The sequence below is a fragment of the Rhineura floridana genome, chromosome 3 (genome assembly GCF_030035675.1).
Source record: "Rhineura floridana isolate rRhiFlo1 chromosome 3, rRhiFlo1.hap2, whole genome shotgun sequence".
Classification (NCBI taxonomy): domain Eukaryota; kingdom Metazoa; phylum Chordata; class Lepidosauria; order Squamata; family Rhineuridae; genus Rhineura; species Rhineura floridana.
The window spans coordinates 147,723,337-147,735,838 of NC_084482.1; the positions used below are offsets into that span (position 1 = coordinate 147,723,337).

The following is a 12,502-nucleotide window of genomic DNA, read 5'->3' on the forward strand; positions in this document are numbered from 1 at the left end:
AATTAAACCAGAACTGTCACTAGAAGCTAAAATGATGAAACTGAGGTTATCATACTTTGGACACATCATGAGAAGACCTGATTCACTAGAAAAGATAATAATGCTGGGAAAAACAGAAGGGAGTAGAAAAAGAGGAAGGCCCAGCAAGAGATGGATTGATTCCATAAAGGAAGCCGCAGACCTGAACTTACAAGATCTGAACAGGGTGGTTCATGACAGATGCTATTGGAGGTCACTGATTCATAGGGTCGCCACAAATCGTAATTGACTTGAAGACACATAACAACAAAATGGTTAGGTGAATCTCTTGGTTATCTGAACATTGTATTCTTTATGTAGCCTTGTGTCTGTATAATCTATATAATGTATGAGTGGTTCATTGGTATGTTTGAGGTAGTGAATGACGGTAGTGGTTGCATGGACTAGATGGTGAATGGTTGTATTGTGCTATGTTGGTTGTTGTTTATATTATACTACTTGTAATACTCTGACTTTTATATTGTGTTTATGTACAAATATATTGTTCATGTATTTTGCTTTGTAAATTAATTTGATATGTTTTTTATTGTACCTTGTGTATGTTGGGGAAATTCTTTATGTACAAACAATAAGCAAAATATTTTCTTTTACAAAGCTATAAAGGTTTATAACATTTTAATAGTTTAGTTTAATATTTAATAAGTTTAGCAGCCAGCCAGAACCCTTTTCTTCTTGGAGCTGTCTTCCTTGACTGTTTTGGTTTGTATGGAACAGTTAGAACTCTAAACAATTATGATAACACTGAATAGACACTGAACATTTCTGAACATCCTTGTGCTCTCCAAAACGTAGGAAGGATTGCATTAGCTGGAATGTTTAGCTCACGGTGAAAATGTACTTTTATGTGAAGTACTGAACATTGCCAAATTCACCAGAACATGATGCAGAAAGTATGTTGTACACCTTGGCTGGTGTTGGGGGTCTTCCTCAGCAATTGTTGTAGCTGGATCCAGAAGCAGACTGGGTGCTGCTCACTGACTGAGGATGAAAGAATGTTGTACAGAAGGGCCCCACTTTATGGCGTTCCGCTTTACGGTGCTTCGTTCATGCGGCGGTTTTCAATTAGGGAAAGGCCCCGCTCTTACAGCGCTTGTTCCGCTAATACGGCAGGTTTTTTCCATCGCAGGCCATTTTGACATCATTTTAACATCATTTCTGCGCGGCGCAGCCCAATATAGTCTATGGGGCCCCGCTTTACGGTGATTTCTGCTTTATGGTGGGGGCCTGGTACCTAACCCGCCGTATTAGCGGGGCCCTACTGTATAAAGGAAAGGCAGCCCCACTGGCTACTATTACAGAGCAGGCACACAAGTCCAACTTCAGCTAAAGGAACCACAAAGGGATTTTTGAAACTTGGCAGTGAGGAAAAAATAGGAGAGGGACACCCACTGTCTGTACACATATGTTGGTGCAAGTGCACATATATGTGCACGGGCAGATGTGGGCTAAAAAAGAAAGACCTTTTGAGTGTCACAAAGATCCACTTTTTATTGCACTTCCCAGTGGCATATAGCATGGACTCACATTATAAATAAGTTACCATACAATGTGACACAAGAGCAGCAATTGTATTTGTGAAAAATTACAGTATAGGACTGCTTTGCAATCATAAAGGGTTGCAATATGGATCCAGCCCAGGTCTCTAAAGGCCAAGTTAACTGTGTAATTAAAGGGGTGCTTGGGCATCTTTGGGAGGAAGGATGGGATATAAATTTTAATAATAATGATTTAAACTTTTTTCTTCTCAGATACAACTGCAGGGGGTGAGAGGGATTGGGGCCATGCCTCGTGGAGAAGGGGGTTTAACATTTCCCTTGCTACACTGGTAGTGAAACTTCCCAAGATGTTATTAGCCCTGGGATAGAAGCTTCATCAATGGAAACTTCTCTCCAGTGGCTAACAGCAGCTTGGGGTGGGGGTGGGGCAGTCTTCATTGAGACTGCAGCAGAGATAGGGAAGGATTTTAAAAAATCTTCCCCACTCATCATGGTCCTGAATGGGGAGGGGGCCACAGCTGGTTTTTAGAAGAAAAACTAGACACATTAAATGCAATGACATATATAATATCTCATCTAGTTTATTCCTTAGTTTGGCTCCAATCCTAAATACACTTACTAGGGACTAAGCCCCACTGAGAACAATGGGACCTCTGCATAAATATGCATAGGATTGTGCTGTAAATCATTACATTTATTATATAGCTAATGTTAAAAACTTTTAGATGCCAGTGCTGTATTGGAAGAGATGTTAAGAATGCATTTAATTATCCCGCTGAAACCACTGGGACTTAAAAGTGCTTAAATTTGGCTGGATTATGCCCTAACTATGTAAATCAGCTGAGATGCTGGGGGCCAATTAAGACATTACTTTAAATGTTGGAAATGCAGAAGTCAAAATGACTGCCATTTCTATAATCCCTGGATTTAGATCCCGATTGGCTAAAAGTGAGAGTGAATCAGATGAACATTTTTGAACATGAATGTGTAATGTCTTTAAAATATCTAACTATTGTATTGTTTCAGGACAGAGGTTGTGTGTTGGGTAGAGGAAAACTGGCCATTCAAAAAATTAATCCCGCCAGGATCTCATCAACAAATATTACAATAAAGTTAAAATTTGAACAGCTCCCAAAAGTATTTGGGATGAAATGACACATGAACTGAGTGTCAAACATCACCCATGGACACAAGCCAAAGTTTCTACCCCTTTCATCAAAGATATATGCAAAGATGTATAGGGTATTCCTATATGTCTATCATAATATGCAGCCTTGATTCATAATACTTTTCCTGTTTGCAGTATAAATCAGTTACTTATGTAAAAACTTTTCTTCCCAATTCCTGCTAGTAAAATGCAACAGACAACAGAATTCTGGACAAGATCAGAAAATGACTTGCAGTTTATTATTCTGTGTGGGTAACCCTTGCAATCAGATTCAGCTGTTTGTAAGATCCCACAAAACATACATTGTTCTGTGTATAATTTGTTCTGTATGGGGCAGGGGGTCATTTTGTTTTTTAGAATATGTCTATTTGTCATGTCACTTTTGGTGAATATACATTCCTATTTTTTCCTCAGGACTCCTCTGAAACATACTTGGATTACACAATCATCTAGATTAAACTCTGCATTTGGTACTTTTTCTTTTAATGTAAATCAGCCTAAATGAACTTGCTCGGATGATTGTAAATAGGCCAATTCTTTTCCATGAGAAAATATATTGTTATGAGCATGGGGGGGGGCTGGAATGGATGATTTCTGTGGGTCACCTTTCCAGCCTCTGATTTGGAATCCTATGCCTGGGAGGCGGGCTCTGCTAGCCAGATGAATCTCCTTTGTTAATCAAATAGAGTGGCTAGGTAGTTAATGGTCCTATTTAGTTGCCCCGGCAACTGGTGAAAGGGGCTAGGAAGATCCTTTTTGTCATTTTAAACTCTACTGGAGGAGAGTCTCCCCCCCACTCCTGGGCGGGGAGAAGTGTGTTTGTAGTTGGTAGTGTGTGTTCGGGACAGAACTAGGGCTGCAGGCATGCGGAGAGGCTGGCTCCCTGCATCGTGGCGATAGGATGCCCCTGCACCTAGATGGAAAAGCTGGATATTAGACTGCTGATGCCTTGAACCCCTCCATCCTAAGCTCAGGTTGGAATGTGTGTACATATTTCATAAAGACACCGCAGTCTCCGCTGGCCTTCTTCCCAAAGGAAACCAAACCCTGGATGTGCGCAGGGACCCCTTGAAATCTCACCGCTTGGAGATTGGGGGAGGCGCGCAACACTGGTGTCAGAAGTGGGATTGAGTTTCCTAGAAGAAGCCTTGGGAGCAAGGTGTGCCTGAGTCAAGATGAAGGGGAGAACAGCATTTCTCCTGGAACAGATTAAATTGATGTTCCAGCTGGACCAGCAGCAAAGGCAGAAAGAACGCCAGGAGGACCAGCAGCAAAGGCAACAGGAGCGGCAGGAGCATTGGAAACGAATGGGAGAGATATATGAAAGCATCTTTGGAGAGAAAAAGGAGACCCCATGTGAGGAGGTGAGAGCCCTGCCTGATCAGCCACTACAAGGGGTCGAGGGTGACCCAGGAGTCCAGCTGCAGAGCACCCAGATGGAGGTGGCTAAAGAGATCCAGAAAGTGGATGGGCAGCTGGAGGGAGTGGGCTGTAAGGAGTTGCAGTCAGTAGTGGAGAAAGAAGAAGTTTTGATTGTCCAGGAGCCTGCCAGGGGGGGGAAACAGCAGAGAGCTGGAAGTGAAGCCCCAAGATTTGGAGGAGGACAGGCTGGAAAAAGAAGAGGAAGATGCCTTCGAAGAAAGTAAAATAGAGGCTGGAGAAGAGATGCTGCTGATAGATTTCTCTGCTCCCTGTGTGCCAGCTGTGGAAGAGAAAGTGCAGGAGGAAGAAAAAGCTTCAGACAAAGGTGAACTAGAGGCTGGAGAAGAGCTGCCAGCGCCTGGAAAAATGGCTGTGAAAGAAAAGGTGCAGCAGGAGAAACCTGAGAAGGGAGTTCAAGTCCAAGAGAAGCTCCCAGCGCCTGGAGAGATGGGTGAGATAAAATCCCCAAGTGACTTTGTCCCTTGGGTGCCCCATAATGGTCTTGTGGGGTGGGATGCAGCTCCTATGATGGGTGCAGTCCTTGGGCGAATTCCAGCAGTGAGAGGCACCCAGTACCCAGTGAGTTTGGAGGGTAAGAGACACTGGGAGGGTTTCCTGCCTCTGTTTGGGCCCATGTTTCATACTGGAGATTGTGAGGGAGGACAGAGAAGATTTCTTTCTGCCAGCCTGGGTGGACTAGGCCAGCTAATCTTTAAGAAGATCCCCCCGGATAAAGACTTGTGGCAGAACTATGATTTGGCATTTGGGGCAGGAGACCAAGTGGACTGGCTTGAAGACTTTTCCCAGAGCAGAGAGTGGCAAGAACATGGCTACAGCCTGCCATGTGCTGGGGAGGAAACAAATCTGTTCCTGGAAAGGAGTCCCAACCCCCTGCAGGCAGCAGCAGGGATCAGCTTAGACTGGGAATGCCATGAAGCCCCAAGACAAAGGGCCATGTTGGCAACCGCATGGCTTCGGGGTGGGGGTTGTGCTTATGGGACTGTGTAATGCTGTTGATTTGTGCCTTTCTGCATGCTGGTGGGGATATGAGCTGTTTAATGGTTTTTTAGGAATCATGCTGATAGGTTTTTTTGTAATAAGATTTTAATGTTTAGGATTTGTTATTCTGTGACTTGGATTGTGGGTGTATGTACAACTGTTTGGGGGAGCAAGGAGTAAATGTACATGTGGTTGAGGGCATGCTTAAACAGGTCAGGAACTCAGGCAACTGCCAAGTTATGAGGACTGGGTAAGCTGTTGGATGCAGAACTGTGACTGGGAGCTCCAAGAAAGAAGAGGAAGCCCAAAGAGAGAGTAATTAATTGAAAAAGGTGCTGTAAGGGAATGGACTGTTTTTGTACTTGTATGGAAATGAGACTGTAATATGACTATGCTTTTAATGATGTATATTGCAATGTCCTGCTAACCTGTATCTGTTATTTCTTGTAGGAAAAGTTGTTATTCTGTTTTTTTTTTGCAGGTCTGGGACAGACCTCTTTCAGAGAAGGGTGTAGTGTTATGAGCATGGGGGGGGGGCTGGAATGGATGATTTCTGTGGGTCACCTTTCCAGCCTCTGATTTGGAATCCTATGCCTGGGAGGTGGGATCTGCTAGCCAGATGAATCTCCTTTGTTACTCAAATAGAGTGGCTAGGTAGTTAATGGTCCTATTTAGTTGCCCCGGCAACTGGTGAAAGGGGCTAGGAAGATCCTTTTTGTCATTTTAAAACTCTACTGGAGGAGAGTCTCCCCCCCACTCCTGGGCGGGGAGAAGTGTGTTTGTAATTGGTAGTAAGTGTTCGGGACAGAACTAGGGCTGCAGGCATGCGGAGAGGCTGGCTCCCTGCATCGTGGCGATAGGATGCCCCTGCACTTAGATGGAAAAGCTGGATATTAGACTGCTGATGCCTTGAACCCCTCCATCCTAAGCTCAGGTTGGAATGTGTGTACATAAATAAACCATATTTCATAAAGACACCGCAGTCTCCGCTGGCCTTCTTCCCAAAGGAAACCAAACCCTGGATGGGCGCAGGGATCCCCTGAAATCTCACCGCTCGGAGATTGGGGGAGGCGCGCAACAATATTATTTTAATCTTGGATGATCTCTTCATCAGAATAAGAGGGATAATGGGATTTGATGCAATATTCTGTATCAACCCAAATGGACCCCTACATCTCCTTTTGAAATCAAGATCAGCCTGCTAGGGAGGTTGACCTATCAAGGAAACTGTATATAAAAAGCTCTGTTTTGATAATGCAGGGTAAAAGTATTTGATTATTACACTCAGTATAACAAGAAATATGTTCCATTTCAGTTTTATGACAAAAACATTGGCACTTGGGCTTGCAGATATGCCAGTTAGGATGCATTTGTTTGCAGCTATTTCAGCTCTATGAGCAAGAAGTGAGCCCAGTGGATGAAGCATCTTGGCCCCATTGACCAAGGTAACAACCAAGTCAGGCAGCTATGTGAAGACAGGGTAAGTACCACCCATTTAAAGCATCAGCTAAAACTAACAAGTATCCAGCAGAGGCATTCTGTGCCAGCTAAATCCCAGTGAGGTAAATCCTGCAAAATAACAACAACAACCTGGAAGCAAAATTTAGAATGCTACCCATTCCATGCATAGGACCAGCTAGATAGGCATAGCTGAGGAGTCTCAATGGTGGATGAGACAGCAATATTAGGAGGAGAGGTTTGGATTTGTTAGACACCGGGGAACGTTTTGGCAAAAGTCAGGCCTGTACAAAATAAGCAGGCTTCACTTGAACTAGGATGGGAAACAGACTGTTGGTGCATAAAATTAAAAAGATAGCAGAGTATCTTTTAAACTGATTTCTTGGGGAAAACCAACAGGAGCTGAGGAATGTCCAGTTCAGGAAAAATCAACCCTAAAGGATGAGCTGAAAATGTTTATTATTCTCCAAAAGGGAAAGGGGGGGGCATAATCTAGGGTTGCCAGGTTCTTGGCTTGAGACTGATCATGTATCTTTAGGAGAAGAGAAAGTCAGCCAAATGCAGGTGTTCTGTCAACACTGTAATGGGAACAACCACAAGGTGGATTCTCCCTTCCCCCTGCACAACTTTTAAAGATACAGAAGACCTCTGGGAGGCCAGGCCTGGCAACCAAGAGGTCTTCTGTATCTTTAAAAGCTGTGCAGGGGGGAGAGAGAATTTCACGTTGTGGTTTTTCCCATTACAGTGTTGACAGAACACCTGCACTTGGCTGACTTTCTCTTCTCCTACAGATACAGGATCAGTCTTAGGCCCTGAACCTGGCAACCCTGACCATTGAAAGAGGCCAAAGTACCACCGGGCAAAACACACATGCCAAAGCCATTTGAATAGAGAGACTGTGTGTATGCATTTACACGGGTGCTGATGGGATTTTCTGGGCCCAGTATGCAGTATGTGGATTGGGCCCTCTGCTGCGCTTGCAAGAGACACAAATTTGCAAGAAATTTCCAATAAATTGTCATAATAAATTTGTGGCTTCTTTTGCAAATACGGGCCCCAAAAATAAATCAGAGAACACATACAGGTAATAAGATGTCTGGCAGACAGAGAAGTGAAGTTTCCCCATAATAGTATTTCTATACTAGAAAAGGCCTACCCTCTTTAATTTCTGTCTGCCACACAGCTGCTAAAAGAGCCCTGTGTGATGTTCCTGCTTATAGTGCAAATACGGTAAGTGCTGTTTATATAGAAGACATATGGTAAGTGGAGTGAAAGAGGAGGGGGGAGTACATGAGCAGTAGAATGCTGGATGATTGGCTGAGCGTTTGAATGGCTGGGAGTATAAATGGAAGAATGACAGTTGAATCTGGGTGGATGTTGGGAGTGTGGAGAAAGAGGTGTTTGAGGGTGGAGGTCAGGAGTGTGGAGAAAGAGGGAGTTGGAGTTCTGATTAATAATAAGTCAAGTACAAAACAGGAATAGATGAAACCATACGCTTGTGAAACATTCTAAAACTAATCTTGTTATTTCTGATATTTAATAAATACGTATTTGGTTTACCAAAGGCCTGATCCTTGGCTGGGGGATATACATACCAGAAGGGAGGGCAAGGTAATTACCAAGGCTGAACAGAAACAGTATCTAATGGTGGCAGCGGTGAAGGGAGGAATAATAACAATTCAAGTATCCAGAGCAACCCAGAGTTGTATGTGTTATCTATAAAGATACAAGGGGGTTGGGAACAGCATAAGCACGCAGTCACAAAAGTAACCAGCTAGAGAGAGACTCAGGCAAAGTCTCTGGGAGTATTGGTTATAGGACGTGACTGGTGGTGCTGCCTAGCAGGGGGATCTAGTGAGATCTGTGCTAGAGCGGAGTGAGAAACCATATAAAGGACGGTCCGGACTGGTGGTATCCCTGGTGGTGCCTAGTGAAAGGCAGTAGCCACAAGCAGGTGGGAACCTCACAGGGAGAACCAGGGAAGGATGTCACACCCTGCTCTACCCCAATGCCAACCCTAAATCATACAAAGAACTCAAGTTAAAGTAAAAACAAAAGTAAAAAAACACATTTGGGCAACTTGACAATGTATGTCTAAATAAAAACAGTGTTAAAGATTAAAACCTGTAACTGTATAAACGTAATATAGCATTCACAGACAAAAAGAGGTGATGGGACACTAGAAATAAAAACACAAAGGCAGAAAGCAAGCATCTCCCCATTCTCCATGCTTTGATTGCTGCATTCCACTCCTGACATTTTACAGCAAAACACAAAGAAAAAACAGCTTCCCAACCTTGGTAAACAACAACAAATACTCTGAGCATGTGCAGTTTCACATTTTAAACTCATTTAACTCATCACTGTTTTTGCTCATCTCCTGCATAAGGCCAGTCACCAACTCTCAGTCTAACCTACCTCTTGTGGCTGTTGTGAAGTGTATTGCCCCGCCTGGGCACTCAGGTTTTGCAAATACCAGAGAGATGAATAAGGCAGACTCAGCAGGTTTCCTTAAAAGGAGAGTTTTATTGGGTAACTTACGACGCTCAGGTGCACCCAATAAGGTGGAATAGACTGTATGGTCTTGTACAAACCGTCTGTTAGTCTGAAGCCCGAACTGAGCAACAGAGAACCCTTTTATAGGATACATGTTTGCAGCACAATAATGAGCAACTAATTACTACAATGGATTAGATCATGACTTTCCCAGCATAGCATCCAGTGATGGAGGCTCTTTCCCAGGGTCATACAGCATAACTATAGCTGATAAGCAAAGCCTCTCGTTTCCTGGCGGGGAGGTAATTGGTCCAAGGTCTACACTATCTGGTTAACAAGGCACCTTCCCAGCATCACACAGCATTCTTGGCAGAGCATCAGACTGGAATGCTCGTTAGCAACCTCAGATTAGGCCCCAGGTGGCTCTGAGCTCACATTGGTTGTCCCTTGACCCATCTTACGCTGAATGCTAAACTCTGGAATTAAGGCTGGGGGTGGGAATACAAGCCCCCCTTGTCTACACGCAGCTATTCTGCTGGTGAAGAGGCTGAACATTTGCCCACCGGCCAATACAGGAAGATATACAAGGAGATATAAAATGGCTGCAAAGGAGGACTTAGTACTTGTTTTACAGGCATCAAATTTTGGTTCCTTTCACCAGAGTGATGCATCTTTAATATAAAGGGTTTCTCCGCTTCCCAGCAAATTAGTACAGCTCTAAGGGTTCATTCAATCTTAATCTGGCCTGATTATTGCACATTTACCTAGATGCATAAGAAAGCCAAGTCTGCAATCCTGTACCCACTTACCTGGGAGCAAGCCCTATTAAACCCAAAGGGACTTACTTGTGAGTAGACATGTATACCATTGTACTATAAGAATTATACAGATAATTCTTAATTAGTGGCTCAACTTCAGCTCCTGCACAGCAAGAGGCTTGCCTAAGCATCTTTGCAAAGTTTTCATATTTTACATTTGCCATCGGGCACCAGTGGGGAGGCATCCACCTGCACTTATTGTGTAGTAGAATTTGTAGGAAAACTTGCAGCTAGTACCTGATGTCAGATGAACCCACAACAGGAAAGATACGTCCTGATTGCTAGGAACAAAGGGAGGGAAAAACAAAATCTACTAGATCCTTAGAACAAAAATCAGATATTTTAGAAACCATGGAGATTCCAAGAACTGGGAAATGAGACATAAACAGGAAAAAAAGTGCACTAAAAGAAAGGAGAAACCAACAGCTAGGGTTGTGACACTGAATTCTGTTTGTTTGACTGTTTAAATTAATAACATATTTTGTTCAATTAAGCTTTCTTTGCATAGTCAAAGTAAAAAGGAGTATTAGGCCTGTTTTGCTGTTTTGAATTCATAGTAGAAATGAACTGAGAATCACCTCGCTTGTGCTATAATGCTGACAGTTAATTTACTTGTGTGTGTGTAAAGAGAAATGCTAATTTGCTGAATTGTAGAATCATTGTTTGTTTAAAGCTGTGTCTGCAAAATAGATAATTGTATTCTCACAGGCTTTTAGTTGCAAATGCACCTGTGCCCAGACTATGTTGCAAACTATGTTGCACATGTACAAGGTCAATATGAACATAACAAGTGTGAAAAACAATCTCCTAATATGGTTACCAGGAGGAAATGGGCATGGATTAATGATGTAGTTATGATGTAGATGTGATGAAATTGATGCATGAATAATTAGTAAAATAAAGCTTATAAAAAGGCCAGCACAGCAGAGTTTGTCAGAACTGGCTTGGCCCTTCTCCACGTGCATGTGTAAGAAATAAATATACTCTATCCTCCATCTTGTTTTGTTCGTTCTTGAGCTCTATTGGGTGAGTATTGGGAGCGGATCCAAGCTACCAGGATCCCTAAAAGGGACTGGGGCGTATTGTTTATAACAATTTGGCGTGACTCCGCCGGGACTCATCTTGTTGGCATTCCTCTTTGCCTTGGACGTGGTCCCTGCAGGGGTTGGGAAGAGCGCTCCAGGCTATATTCAGCCTGCCCAGGCCTGTGGGAGCGGATTGGGGCGACGAGGTATTGCCATGATGACTCCCTTTTAAATCGAAACAAGGTTGGAGAGGATTGGAGAAGAGCAGGGGGTTTCAACGTTCCAACGTCTCTTCGAAAGGGGTAAGAGCCCACTGGGCCTAAGTGTGGAGAGAGTGGTGTGTGAAAGTGTGTGCATGAGACAGGGCTTATCTGCAGCAGTTTACCCTGAAGCGAGTGAGGACCGTGAGTAGCGCGTTTCCCTACCTCCGCGAGGAGAAGGGCCGCGAAAACCGGGAAGCGAGTGTTGTACGTCATTTGTCCGTTGTTCCGTGTTAGGCATCTCCCTGGTAGACAGAGAGGCTACCCAAGTGTCGTCTGAACACAGGAGAGGGGAAGGGTGCATCAGAACGTTATCTGTCTGTTGTTTTGTCTCAGACATCCCCCCTGGTAGACGGAGAGGCTACCCCCAAAAGTCGTACGTCATCTGCAAAGGGCAGATAGGACTGGACAGGGAACATGGGGCAGGGTGCTTCAAAACAGGACAAAATGGAGAGGACAGAACAGAGGAAAGTTAAGAAAGGGTTTGGAAAGAGTCAGAAGAAAAAGGGCAACTGGAAAATGACCCCCCTTGAATGTATTTTGCAAAATTTCTCTGAGTTTAAAAAAAGTGTTGTCGCTTCTGGAGGGCTGGTCCCGAATGAAGAGCAGTTGTCAATGTTTTGTAATGAAACATGGGTGGAGCTGGGTATTGATTAGCCACTGGGAGGAACATTTAACATTACAAGGGCTTGGCAGTTGGAGGCCACCCTTTTTGACATGCTGCCAGATGAGTTAACATTGTGGTGGTATGCTAGGGGGTGGAGAATCATCTGCCTGGACCCACCTTCAGAGTGTGCGCTGGAAATGGCTTTGGCTCAATGCCAAATTAATAAGGGAAAGAAATTGGAAATAAACCCCCCAGTTCTTCAGCCAGAAGAAGAAGAATGGCTGGTTTCGCCTATGGCCCCACCTCCGGCCATTCCTTTGCCAGCACCACCAGTATTACCAGTGCCACCACAGGGAATTCAGCCACCTCAGGCGGTCCAATTGCCACCAGCCCAAATTGGGCCACCTACCCAAGCTCAGGCTGAATTATCAGTTCAGGCTGTGCCACCAGCTCAAGTACAGCCCCCAACGTATCAACAATCTATTGTCTCGCAGACCCAGTCCACTAGTTTTGGAACCCCTTCTTCTGGAAGTACAGCAATGGAACAAGATTTAAGTCAATCACTGTCGGGAGGATGAGCTGGGCTCCTGGGGGGTTGTCAGAAGAGGATTCAAATGGCTGGCAGAGGGAGGAGGGAGGAACTTACCCTCTGTGGAGCGAAGCCGAAACAGAGGACATGCCAGAGATAGGGTCGCCTAGCAACGGGGAGCCTGA

General features: G+C 44.2%; 1 protein-coding gene across 2 annotated transcripts in view; it reads right to left on the reverse strand.

Annotated features, from left to right (window-relative positions):
- ERC2 (ELKS/RAB6-interacting/CAST family member 2) overlaps window positions 1–12,502 on the reverse strand; it is an 872,358-nt gene that overhangs the window by 596,505 nt on the left and 263,351 nt on the right. Inside the window, exon 1 of one of the 2 annotated variants that reach the window (XM_061622019.1) lies at window positions 9,001–9,066. The exons of the other annotated variant lie outside the window; for it this stretch is intronic. The gene's annotated coding sequence lies outside the window, so the exon portion shown is untranslated. Of the gene's footprint in view, window positions 1–9,000; window positions 9,067–12,502 lie in introns of those variants that run through there. 2 annotated transcript variants of the gene reach the window in all.